At 40.6% G+C, this 13,796-nt stretch overlaps 1 long non-coding RNA gene across 2 annotated transcripts in view; it reads left to right on the top strand.

The window, feature by feature from the left end:
- Positions 1-13,796, top strand: part of LOC145547137 (uncharacterized) — a 90,308-nt gene that overhangs the window by 35,814 nt on the left and 40,698 nt on the right. The window contains exon 4 of one of the 2 annotated variants that reach the window (XR_014083567.1): positions 5,670-7,359. The exons of the other annotated variant lie outside the window; for it this stretch is intronic. This is a non-coding gene — a long non-coding RNA (uncharacterized LOC145547137). Of the gene's footprint in view, positions 1-5,669; positions 7,360-13,796 lie in introns of those variants that run through there. 2 annotated transcript variants of the gene reach the window in all.

Below are 13,796 nucleotides of genomic sequence, written 5' to 3'. Positions count from 1 at the left end.
ACCAAATAGTGTATCAGTGAACAAGTATTCCTCCCTATCCTTGTCCTCCTCATCCTGACCCCAAAGGCTGCATGAGAACAGAAAACCCCTAGAGGTTGCCAGGCAGAACTCATTCCCAGATCCCATATAGCTGAATTCTTAACACACTGTTAAAATCTCAGTCTTTTAACTGGAGAATTTAGTCCATTCACATAAATTATAATTTATATATTTAGACTCATTTCTGACATCCAATTTTGATTTTTTATTCATTGCATTTTTTCTAGCCTTTTCCCCTTTCCTTTCATATTTTCTTTTGCCTTGATTGAGACATTTTTAGCCTTATTTCATTTTTACCTGTTTGTTGAGAAGTTGTGCTAAGCCCATGTTTCTATTTTTTATGGTTTCCGTAGAAATATATATGATAATAACATTAATATTATATGTTACAATAAAGCAACATATATATTATAATCAGGGCTTCCCTGGTGGCTCAGATGGTACAGAATCTGCCTGCAATGCAGGAGACCTGGGTTCAATCCTTGGGTCAGGAAGATCCCCTGGAGAAGGGAATGGCTACCCACTCCAGTATTCTTGCCTGGAGAGTTCCATGGACAGAGGAACCTGGTGGACTACAGTCCACGGGGTCACAAAGAGTTGGACATGACTGAGAGACTAATACACACACATGTTATAATTATATAAAACATACTGAAATAACATATGCAAACGGAAAATATTATATGTCACATATACATATGTATGACAATGTCCTAAAATTAGTATCTTTACCTTCCTCCTGAACAAAGCCAGGTTCTGAGAATGCTTTATTATCATCTACCTCCAGGCTTATTTCTCATTGCTCAGTATTTTAATTCTTTTTTTTTAACCTCATACACTGATCATTATTGTGAGTGTTTCATTAAATTAGTTTTTATTTAAATTTATCCACATAGTTACCATTTATTTATTCCTGTTTCTTCTTTCATGTGAAACGTTCTCTGGGACCATTTTCCTTCCCTGTGAAGCATATCCTTTAAGAGTTCCCTTTGTGAAAGTCTGTTGGTTAATAATCACTTCTTTCTCTCCTCTCCTACTGTCCTCCTTCCACAAATACTTTTATGACACCTTGGTGCAGAATTCTAGGTTGATGATTACTTTCAGCACTTTGAAGATGATAATTCACTTTCTGTTGCTATGAAGTCAGTTGTCTTCTGTTGTTTCTATGAAGTCAGTTGTCAATCTGATTATTTCTCTGTATGTAGCAGATGCCTTTCTCTGATTTCTTTTAAGTATTGATGGTTATTATGTGCTTGGTGTTCCTTCCTGTCATGGAGCCTGTATCCTTGAATCTTTGGCATTCTGAAATTTGCCTTTAATGTATCAAGATAGGAATTTCTTTTCAATTTATCTTGCTTGGATCTTTCTTGGGTTCCTCGACTTTTTTGTGTCTTTCATCAGTTCTGGTAAAATCTTAGTCTTTTTCTTTTTATCTCTGCAAATACAGTTTATTCATTATTTTCTCTCTCACTTTGAATTCTAATCAGACATTGTTAGATATTTCATTCTGTTCTTTATTTCTCTTCACTTTTCCTACCTCTATTTTCAGAGGGCATTTTAAATACTTTTTAAAAAGTTATTTTCTGTTTTGATAATTTTCTCTTTAACTGGTTCTAATTTAATCTATCCACTGAGCTTTACACCTTAATTAAATTTTTAGTTCTATAATTCTGTTTTAAACATATACCTGGTAATCTTGATTGTTTCTTATTTTTCTGTCATACTCTAAGTTCCCTCTAACCGTTACCACACTGTCTTGGTTACTGTAGCTTTATGGTAAACCTTGGAATCATGTAGTGAAATTTCTTTAACTTTCTTTCTCAAGATTTTTCTGGCCATCTTAGGTCTTTTATATGTTCCTTTGTTTTAGAGTCAGCTTATCAGTTTCTTCAAAAAGTCTTGTCGGGCTTCTCTGGTGGCTCAGTAGTAAAGAATCCACCTGCCAATGTAGGTTAGATTGTAGGATCTAATGGGTTATAAAGAATCCACCTGCCAAAGTAGGTTAGACTGTAGGATCTAATGGGTTAGATCCCTGCTCCAGGAAGATCCCACATGCCACAGAGCAACTGAGATCATGTGCCACAACTACTGAACCCATGGTCTAGAACCTGTGCTCCACAACAAGAGAAGCCACCTCAATGAGAAGCCCGTACACCACAGCTAGAGAGCAGCCCCCGCTCGCCACAGCTATAGAAAAACCCACACAGCATTGAAGACCCAGCACAGCCAAAAAGAAATAAATAAAATTAATTCTGGTATTTTAACCAAGATTGCATTGGATGATACATAAATTTGAAGAGAATGGACAGAGTATCTCTCCATTTATTTAGATCTTTAATTTTTAATAGAGTGGTCTTGCATGTTTTTTGGTTAGAGTCATTATTTGGTAATTAATTTTTAATGCTATTTTTTAATTAGGTTGTTTTAAAAAATTTAATCTTTCAACTGTTCCTTTCTGGTATATAGAAATACAGTTAATTTTTATGTGTTGTTTATTTGCTAAGTTGTCTTTTGCAACCCCATGGACTGTGGCCTGCCAGGCTCCTCTGTCCATGGGATTTCCCAGGCAAGAATATTGGAGTGGGTTGCCATTTCCTTCTCCAGGGAATCTTCCCAACCCAGGGATCCAACCTGAGTCTCCTGTACTGCAGGTAGATTATTTACCACTGAGTCACGTGGGACCCAATTTTTTTGTGCTGGCCTTACAGTCTGTGAACTTGCTAAATTCACCTGTTAGTCTTGTTGGTGTTTTTGTAGATTCCTTAGAGTTTTCTAGGTAAACAATTTTTTTCATTAGGGAATAAAGATATCTTTCTTTTTCCTTTATAATATTTATGCTGTTATTTCACTTTATCACTTTATTGCACTGGATAGGACTTCCTGTATCATGCTAAATAGAAGTAGTAAGAAAATACATCTTTGGCTTCTTCCAGATTTTAGGGAGATTCAGTGTTTCACTATTAAGAAGGACGTTGTACATGTGTTCATGCTCAGTCACTTCAGTCATGTTCAACTCTTTGTGACCCCAGGAACTGTAGCCCTCCAGGCTCCTTTCTCCATGGGATTCTCCAGGCAAGAATACTGGAGTGGGTTGCCGTGTTCTCCACCAGGGGATCTTCCCAGTCTGGGGATCGAGCCTGCATCTGCCTGCGTCTCCTGTGTTGCAGGCAGATTCTTTACCCACTGAGCCACCAGGGAAGACCAAATAGGATGTAAGCTGTAGATATTTCATGTGCTGTGCCATGGTTAGTTGCTCAGTCGTGTCCGACTCTTTGCGACCCCATGGACTGTAACCCACCAGGCTCCTCCGTCCACAGAGATTCTCCAGGCAAGAATACTGGAGTAGGTTGCCATGCCCTCCTCCAGGAGATCTTCCCAACCCAGGGATCAAACCCAGGTCTCATTGAAGGCAGATTCTTTACTGTATGAGTCACCAGGGAAGATATTTCATAGATGTTCTTTATTGGATTGAGGAAGCTCCTTCCTAGTTCTAGTTTCCTGAGAATTTAAAAAACGAATTGGAACTGAGTTTTGTCAAAAGCCCACCCCCCCCTTTTTTTGTGTGTGTCTTTTGACATGAGTGTGTGATTTTTATCCTTTATCCTGTTTATTTTCTTGTTTATTTTTGGCTGTGCTGGGTCTTCGTTGTTGTGAGTGGGCTTTTTCTAGTTGCGATGAGCGGGGGCTACCCTCTAGTTGCTGTGTAGGGGCTTCTCACTGCATCACTTCTCTTATTTCAGAGCATGGGCTCTAGAGCATGCAGACTTCAGTAAGTGTGGTGCACCAGCTTAGTTGCCCCATGGTATGTGGAATCTTCCCAGACCAGGGATTGAAACCCTGTCCCCTGCATTGGTAGGTGGATTCTTAACCAGTGGATCATCAGGGAAGTCCTATTCTTTATTATTTTAGTGTGATGAATTACATTGCTTTATTTTTTAATATTAAACCAAGACTCAAATTCCCAGAATAAATACCATTTGGCCATGATGTACTATATTTTCACTGTATCACCAATTCAATTTGCTAATATTTAATTAAGGGATTTTTGCATCTGTGTTCGAAAGGAGTACTAGCCTGTAATTGTCTTCTCTTATGATATCTTTTTCAATTTTTGTTATTGAATTTTGACTGGCCTCATAAAATCAGTTGCAAAGTGTTTCCTCACCCTGTGGTGCCCATATCCACTCCAGATACCCCTCTCAGGAATGAAGGGATTGTTTTTCCAGCTTCTGGGAATAGTACCCATTGATGATTCAGCCTCAGGAATTGCCCTGGGATAAGTGGAGCTGTCTTACTTACTCTGTACCCAATGACTAGGTTGATGTAGGACCACAAAGATCTGGATCCTGCTTCGGTTTGGAATAGCTTTAAAGAGGCTGAAACCTCTGTCACAACTCCATCACTGTCCAACTCCTCTGTTTAGTCTTTCTTCCTCCTCTGTTTAGTCTTTCTTCTTTTGCTCCATCATAGAAGTTGTTCCTAAGAGAATCTTCTCACAAACCACTTCTCTGAAACTCTATCCCAAAGTCTATTTCTTGGGCAACTCAATCTATGGCAGAGTTTATGTAAAGCTGGTTTTATTTATTTCTTAGATGTTACAATTCATTAAACCATCTTGACCTGGAATTTTCCTTGTGAAACAGTTTTGATTAAGAATTTATTTTCTTCCATAGATATGGGGCTATTCAAACTTCCTAGTTTTCGTGTGTTGTTTTCAGTGAGTTGTATTTTTCAAGGGATTTGTTCACTTTGCCTAATAGTAATATAGGTAAATTAGCTTTGTCATGCTTTAGAGTTTATTTTACATGGTATTTTTTTTTAAGAAATACTTTTAATCTGTCAGTTTTCATATTTAAAGTGCTTTATCTATAAATAGCATGTTGTTAGGTTTTGGTTTTTTTTTTTTATTTACACTGATAATTTCTGGTTTTGTTTTTTATTGTTTTATTTTTTCTTTTTTGGCTGCATCAAATGGCTTGTGGGATCTTAGTTCCCTGACCAGGGATTGAACCCAGGCCCTTGGCAGTGAGAGCGTGGAATCCTAACCACTGGACCACCAGGGAATTCCCTGTATTTTATTTATTTATTAAAAAAATTTTATTAGCATATAGTTAATTTACAATCTCTGATTTTGAATTGAAATCCTTAGTCCTTTTACATAAGTGGAAGTATTGATCTTCCTTCTGGGTATATGTTTTTAATTTGTCTTTATTTTTTTTGTCTCATCTCTTTTTGTTCCTCTTGACTTTTTTAGGGGTGAGTTGAGTAATTTTTACTATTCAGTTTGAACTCCTTTATTGTTTTTAGCTGTGCTTCATTATGTGTGCTTTTAAAAAGTGAAATTACAATATGTATCTTTAACTCATTACTGTACCTTCAAATAATGTACTAATTCACAATGTAAGAACCTTAAAACAATGATTTTCCTTTTATTGTCTCCTTGCTTTTTATACTCTGTGGCTGTATAGTTTCCTTCTATGCATGTTCTAAACCTCACAATAAATTATTATTACTTTTACTTTGAACAGTCTTTTAAAATATATAATATATGGTAAAACAATAATTAAAATGAGTTATATAAATATTTACCCTCATGTTGATCATTCTTTTTTCTCTATTTCTTCCTGCAGATCCAGACTTCTATCTGATTTAATTCCCCTTAAGCCTGAAGAACTTGTTATTGTGTTTTTATAGTGCTAATCTGATGGAGAAAAATTCTCTGAATTTTTGTCTGTTTGAAAATATATTTCTTTCACTTTCATTTTTGAAGGATATTTTCATTGGACATAGACATCTTGGCTGACAGGTTTTTTTTTTTCTTTCACCACTTTAAAGATGCTGTTTCACTGTTTTCCATCCACTTTTGTTTTCACTGAGACATCAGTTGTCATTCTTATTAGTGGCCCTTCCACATATGATATGGCATTTTTCTCTTAATACTTCTAAGATTTTAAAAAATCTTTAAATGTGCCCGCCTTAGATGTGGATTTATTTCTTTATCCTGTTTAAGGTTCATTGTTCTTACTAGATCTGTGGGTCCAAAATAAATTTTTGAATTTCATGTAGAGATGAAATTTAAAACAAAGTTAAAAGAGAATATGTTTTGATGAACCCATCACATAAATTCTCTACTCTTCTATATATAGTGTCAAGAACACATTATGAATTAAAAGTTTCACACCACAGAGGAGATACAAAACTTCTGGATTGAGAGAGGAAATAGTTAGGGAAGATTGGAGCTTCATTATTTAGTCGCTAGAAAGAGCTCTGCCTATTCTTTCTTTCCAGGAAAAAATAAAGAGAAGAGGAAATGACAGCATTTCCCAATTAATTTTGGTGCCCGAGAGCAGAGGGAATATGTGCCCCTCTTCCTGCATCAGCCCTGGGAAAATGGCAAGACCCCATGACTCTCCTGTGTCCCATTTGGCCTGAGAAATTAGTAAAAATAGTTGCAGGTGTCTGTCAGGGGTCTGTCAGGGGTCTGTCAGGTGTCTGTCAGGGGTCTGTCAGGGGTCTATCAGGGGTCTGTCAGGTGTCTGTCAGGTGTCTGTCAGGGGTCTGTCAGGGGTCTATCAGGGGTCTGTCAGGGGTCTGTCAGGTGTCTGTCAGGGATCTGTCAGGGGTCTGTCAGGCGTCTGTCAGGCATCTGTCAGGCGTCTGTCAGGGATCTGTCAGGGGTCTGTCAGGGGTCTGTCAGGTGTCTGTCAGGGGTCTGTCAGGGGTCTGTCAGAGGTCTATCATGTGTGTGTCAGGGATCTGTCAGGGGTCTATCAGGTGTCTGTTTGTCAGGTGTCTGTCAGGGGTATATCAGGTGTTTGTCTGTCAGATGTCTGTCAGGGGTCTATCAGGTGTCTGTCTGTCAGATGTCTGTCAGGGGGTCTGTTAGGGGTCTCTCAGGGGTCTATCAGGTGTCTGTCTGTCAGGTGTCTGTCAGGGGTCTGTTAGGGGTATGTCAGGGGTCTATCAGGTGTCTGTCTGTTGTCTATCAAGGGTCTGTCAGGCAGAAATTACTGGGTAAGTCTTATAAGTTTCCTGGGGAGCAAAAAATGACTTTCCTGGATCCCATCTGTATCACAGAGGTCAAGAAAAGCTTCAGTCTCCCCTCAGAAAGTTGTCTGGAGGCTCTGAGTGGGATTTAGCCATGAGAGAACCTGGAGGTTTGGGTCCTGGCACAAGGACACACAACATTGCGTTGTCTAAAGATGCCTGAAGATGTCTGAAGACGCCACATGGTTAGATAATAATGTCTTGTTATTGAAAGTGCGTGTGGGGTCTGGCTGCTCGCTGCTTAAAAGCCAATAAACAGGCCAAGTTGGTGGAAAGGAAAGTTTGCTTTATTTCAGATGCTGGCCACTGGGTGGGTGGGAGAGGATGGCAGACATCTGTCCAAAGGCTGACGACTCCCTTCTCCCATCACCACCCCCAGCCCCCAACTGGTAGCCAGTGGGCCAAGAGCTTTTATAGGCAAAAGTGAGGGGGGATACATGCAGAAAAACAGCAGTGAGTTCTGACAGTCATCTTCAAATTGGTCATCAATGGTCTGACCAGTGTCATCTTGGTTGTTTCAGGTACAGTTAATCTTCAGTTCCAGGGTTAGTTTGTTTCGATTTCTTTGAGGCCAGTTCTTGAAATTGTGGAGGCTTATGTTGTGGGTACAGAAGTTGACATCATGTAGTTAACGTCTTCCACCTGGGGTTTCAGTATCTATAAGACAGCTCACAGGATATGGCTCAGGATATTATCTGTAGTCCTTGAGAAGGAACTAAAGGCCCTTGACTATGCTTAATGACTACATTATTATTATTTGGTCTCCTTTGATTGTTTTCCTTTGTTTCTGCATTTCTCATTTCTCCGATTAAACTTATTCTTTGACTAAAGTTTTCCACAGACAAAAGGCAGGCAGAGGACATGGGGGGCAGGCAATGACCATAGGGTCCTGCTCCGTTTCAGTCTGAGGATCAGATTGAAGCTCCTTATACTTGTGCTTTGACTATTTTAACTCTTGAGAATATGAGAACTACCCAGCAGAAAAGTAGACTAGAAACTGAGTGAGGTTTAGTTTCTGCCATCAAACGAAATGAAGCTTAAGAGAGAAATTAAATTCATTGACGGTAATATGTTTTATTTCTTGCATCTCTGAGCTTTTGGACTGTGATTCCATCTGCATTGCTGGACTATTATTATTATTATTGGGTTATCAAGTACTCCCCCTAGGATGTCCACATTGTATCTGATCGCTAAGTCTCACAAATTTGTTTACTGTATTATGTTATATTGTGCACAATACTTAGTAGACATCCCATAATGATGGAATCACATGGTTGAATTCTTTGATGTATTGGACCAACTAAAGTTGTGCTAATTTGCTTCCTGGATGCCTGGTCCACCTTCTGTTTCAGTGTTTGATTCTTTTTTTTTTTTCTACTTATAGTCCACTATTTAGGCAGAAGATGGGACAATTCAGGGGGAAAGGGAAAGTTCGGTGGGGAGTGTGTGTGTGTGTGTGTGTGCGCGCGCTCAGTCAGGTCCATCTCTTTGTGACCCCATGGATTGTAGCCCTCCAGGTCCCCTCTGGACTTTTCAGGCAAGAATGCTGGAATGGATTGCCATTTCCTCCTCCAGGGGATCTTCCTGACCCAGGGATTAAACCTGTGTCTCATGTGTCACCTGCATTGCAGGTAGATTCTTAATCACTGAGCCATCAGGGAAGCGCAGTGGGCAATATCCTAGGTCTTTATGGGTGTGCTCAACTACCTGAAGCACTTATTTATTTCTTCCTTAATGGAATCTCAGAGAATTCTGTGTTGTTTTTCAGCACATGGCTCACTCTCATAGATCCTATAGTGAATGCATATGCTGTTATATTAGAGTTAAAACCAGAAGTGTAATTTGGAAACACATCATGGAAGATCTTGACGCCAGGCTGATGTGTTTGAACAGAATCTTGCAGGCTTGTGGAGTACAGAGGCATTGAATTTTAAACCTAGAAGAGACTTGATAAGAATAGCGTTTTAAGATTAGCCTGTTTTTCTGGCATTGAGATGTCTAGGAAGCTTTTAAAAAACACAGAAAACCTAGTTTATTTTTTCTTCTCTCTTTAAGAAAAAGAGACCAATTATCTTACATAAAGTGATATGTGTCAGGTGGGCATGGGAGGTTAACAGTAGTAAAAAGCCATCTTCTAGACATGACACAGAGTATGTCCAGTCTCTGCAACTTTCTACATCCTCATGTATGCAGAGTTTTCAAAGACGATGCTGAGACTCTACAAAAAAGGAAATATTGAAGTCTAGTGCATCTTAGGATCCTAACTCTAGCACTTCCTCTCCAATAAAGTCTTCCAGGATCTTTCTAGCCCCCAAGTTCCCATTGTAATACTTGTCTGTTCCAATTTTAAGGCTTCTATCACTTTTTTGCCTTGACTGAGAGTTGGTGGCCCTGACTTACATGCTCTTTCAGACTGGGAGCTCTTTGAGGGCTGGGAAACATTATCTCTAACATGTAATGGGCACTCAAAATATGGAGATTAACTGCATGTGAACATCTAATAATATACATGAACCACTGGTACTTACAAATCCTCAAGGGGAAAACAAGATTAGCATCTGTTCATGGAAATTTTAGATGGATGTGTACTTAATTGCATGCTTGCATGCATTCTTTGAGGAGAGGAATTCTGGTAAACTAGGGGGTAGGGAATTTTTAATTCTAATCATAGTCTGGGATCCATAGAAAATAGTTGATCAAGTTCGGTTCAATTCAGTCGTTCAGTCATGTCTGACTCTTTGTGACCCCATGGACTGCAGCACACCAGGCCTCCTTGTCCATCACCAACTCCCAGAGCTTGCTCAAACTCATGTCCATCAAGTCAGTGATGCCATCCAACCATTTCATCCTTTGTCATCCCCTTCTCCTCCTGCCTTCAATCTTTCCCAGCAACAGAGTCTTTTCCAGTGACTCAGTTCTTTGAATCAGGTGGCCAGAGTATTGCAGCTTCAGTTTCAGCATCAGTCCTTCCAATGAATATTCAGGACCGATTTCCTTTAGAATTGACTGGTTTGATTTCCTTGCAGTCCAAGGGACTCTCAAGAATCTTTTCCAACACCACAGTTCAAAAGCATCAATTCTTTGGTGCTCAGCTTTCTTTATGGTCCTATAAAAGTTGATCAAGGGTCACCCATAAAAGAAAAAGAAAATTTGACAAGAAATTTCACAAAGTGTAGAATGTCCATCTCTTGTGGATTCCAAATTAGGAGCAGGGATCACATATATTACTCTCTGATGGGGAGCAGGAATTGGGCTTTGGGATCAGACGTTCCTGAGCTTGCATCCCAATCATACTAATTCTCAGCTGTGTGACTTTAGCCAAGTCACTCAACCTCTTTGAGTCTCAATAGCACAGGCTTTGAATCTAGACTACTTGAATTTGAAGTTTGACTTTGTAATGAACAAAATCGTGTGCCTCAATTTTTTCATTCCTAAAATAGGGGAAATCATAGCCCTTGACCTTAGAGTTATTAGGAGGATTAAATGTGTTTTAGTACTTGTGAAAGTGTTTTGAAAAGCATCTGACACACAGTAGGCACACAGCGTATCTTTTTTTATTACTGTTATTTTATTACCTTTCTGAGTTGTGTGGATTTTGTGTAAACGTATCTCTAGTATTATCTAGTGATTTTAGTTCCAGGCTTGACATGAATAGGCATGGACTAGAGACTGGTTAGCAAATAGGCATACACGCCTCTTCTGATCATTTTAGAAGAAAGGGGGAGGGAAGGAGAAAAGGACCATGGCAGTGGAGAAAGAGAGATAGTAAAAGGAAGTGGTATTGGTGAGGCAAGACTCAGGAGGAGAGAGAAAGAAGGAAAATGCAAGGGAGAGAGCAGAAGAGAAGAAAGAGACAGGGAGACAGGTTCATTCAGGTATTTTTCTATTATTTTTAAAATTTAAGTATAGTGGATCTACAATGTTTCAGGTATGCAGCAAAGTGATTCACTTATACATCAGATATATATTTTTCAGATTCTTTTCTTATAATATCTTATTACAAGGTATTGAATATAATTCCTTGTGCTATACGGTAGCTATACGGTAGGTCCTTGTTATTTATTTCACATACAGTGGTGTGTATCTGTTAATCCCAAATTCCTAATTTATACCTCCTTTCCCCTCTCCCCCTTTGACAACCATACATTTGTTTTCTATGTCTGTGAATCTCTATTTTGAAAGTTCATTTGTATAATTTTTAAGATTCTGCATGTCTTGGCTATTGTAAATAGTGCTGCTATGAACATTGGATGCATGTATCTTTTCAATTCATTGAAGTTTTGTTAAGTCAGGGCTCACACTCTTTATGACTCATTAAAGGTAGGGACTTCACATTATTTTCTGTTATTTTGAAATATTTGCCAATAGTTAACCATGGCTTTCTGGTTAACTGTCAGCCTCTGGCTGGGAGACGGTCCCTTGGACAGCAGCAGCATCAGGACAACACCTGCAGAGGTGAGGCTGGCTCTCCTTTGGCCCCAGTTCCCCAGCCAGCTGAGCTTCGTTTGTGGCAACTGCCTGTTAAGAAGACCAGGAAGTTTACCCCCAAAATTTGGGGCCAATGGGAGTGTCCCCTACTGTGCCTAACCCCTCTGCCAGCCATTGTGCATTCGGACTCACTTGGATGGATGCCCCAGCTGAGAGAATCTGCAGAGACCACTGGCTGCATCTCCCTGGCATTCCTTGGATGCCTCTGTGATGTTTGGTGCTCTCCAATTTCCCTTTTCAATCACAGTTGTCCCTGACTCTGGCGGACATACCCACTTGGTCTTGCTTCTCTAATTTCACGGAGACAGGGCAGTGGAAGGGGCTTGGTTCAGGGAGGAGAGGAAGCAGAGAATGGGGACAGCAGCATTTTAATTTTCTATTCAGATACTTCATTAACATTTGGCAAGAAGTCCCTGATTTTGTGTAGATGTTCCTGGGGCTGCCAGCTTCCCAAAGCTTCCTGGTGTCCACCAAGAGCAGGGCCATGTCCTCCTGTCCATCTGCCAGCCTGGTGCTCTGCTTGTTGGCACATCAGAGGGATGGGAGCTCTGAGAATGGAGGCTGGTTGTTGAAAGGCTAGGTGTGCAGAGGAATCATGCTAGGGAACCCCAGGTCTTCCGAGAATAAACAGAGAGCATCGTCAGGGCAGGCACTAGTTCCGGGCAAGGAAGACAGGTGAGAAGCAGCTGAGTCAGTCTGGGATCAGGTGGGCAGTAAGGTGTAACTTCCATGTATACTGAGCATCTCATAGAGGTGAGGCTCATATCTCTGTCCACATCTGTTTCCTTCCTGGTTTGATTGATGAGCTGTCCTATCCAAGGTCGCCCCTCTATCTTCTTGAGGACAGCACTGCAGCCGCTTGTCCCTCTCCTGCAGCATCAGGCTTTCCTTCTAAACTCTGAATCCTTTCCATCATCATACAAATATGCTGTAATAGTTTTCATCTTAAACAAAACCCTTCTTTGAATCCAAATTTCCCTCCTGTGGCTCTTTCTCCCTTTTCTTTTTAAAAAATATTTATTTTAAAATTTTATTTATTTATTTGGCTGTGTCAGGTCTTAGTTGTGGCCCATGGGATCTTTAGTTAAGGCATGTGTGTGTGTGTGTTAGTTGCTCAGTTGTGTTGGACTCTTTGAGACCCCATGGACTGTAGCCCACTGGGCTCCTCTGTCCATGGAATTCTCCAGGCAAGAATACTGGAGTCGGTAGCCGTTCCCTTCTCCAGGGGACCTTCCTGACCCAGGGATCGAACCCGGGTCTCCTCCATTGTAGGCAGATTCTTTACTATCTGAGCCATCAGGGAAGCCCAGTTAAGGCATGTGGGATCTTTTTTCTTTCTTTAGTTGCAACATGCAAACTCTTAGTCCCCTGAACAGGGATTGAACTCGTGCCCCCTGCATTAGGAGCATGGAGTCTCAGCCATTGGACCACCAGGGAAGTGTCACCTTCTCTCTTTCTTTACTCTCCTTTACTGTGAAACTCTTTGAAGAGTTTATACCTTCAGCCCATGCATATTTGAACCTAGGACTTGTATATCCAGTTATCTGCCTGACAGTTACCTATCTCTACTTGTATATTTCACAAATATTTCAAACTTACAACTCCAAAACTTAACTCAAGATTCTACTTCCTTTCACCCCTGGCTCTAGTCTGATTTTCTCCCTGTCTTCCCCATCTTAGTAAGTGATTTTACCATCCACCCAGGGCTTCCATGGTGGCTCAGTGGTAAAGAATCCCCTGGCAGGAGATGCAAGAGACACAGGTTTGATTCCTGGGTTGGGAAGATCCCCTGGAGAAGGGCATGGCAATCCATTCTAGTATTCTTGTCTGGAAAATTCCATGGACAGAGGAGTCTGATGGGCTACAGTCCATGAGGTCACAAAGAGTTGGACACAACTGAGCAACTAAGCATGCATGCTTATTCAAGTCAGAGACTCAGAAAGGATCCTTAATTCCTCCTCCTCTCTTACCAGTCCACATCCAGTCCATTAGCATGTATGTGTGCTAAGTTGCTTCAGTCGTGTACAACTCTGTGCGACCCATGGGCTGTAGCCTGCTAGGCTTCTCTGTCCATGGGATTCTCCAGGTGAGAATACTGGAGTGGGTTGCCATGCACTCCTCCGGGGGATATTCCTGACCCAGAGATCGAACTCACGTCTCTTAGGTCTCCTGCACTGGCCGGCGGGTTCTTTACCTCTAGCACTATCTGGCAGCAGGTGTAT

Source organism: Giraffa tippelskirchi, chromosome 4 (genome assembly GCF_054371585.1).
Source record: "Giraffa tippelskirchi isolate mGirTip1 chromosome 4, T2T-mGirTip1v1.2.pri, whole genome shotgun sequence".
NCBI lineage: Eukaryota > Metazoa > Chordata > Mammalia > Artiodactyla > Giraffidae > Giraffa > Giraffa tippelskirchi.
Note: the sequence above shows the minus strand (reverse complement) of the source record. Positions and strands in the feature narration are given on the sequence as shown.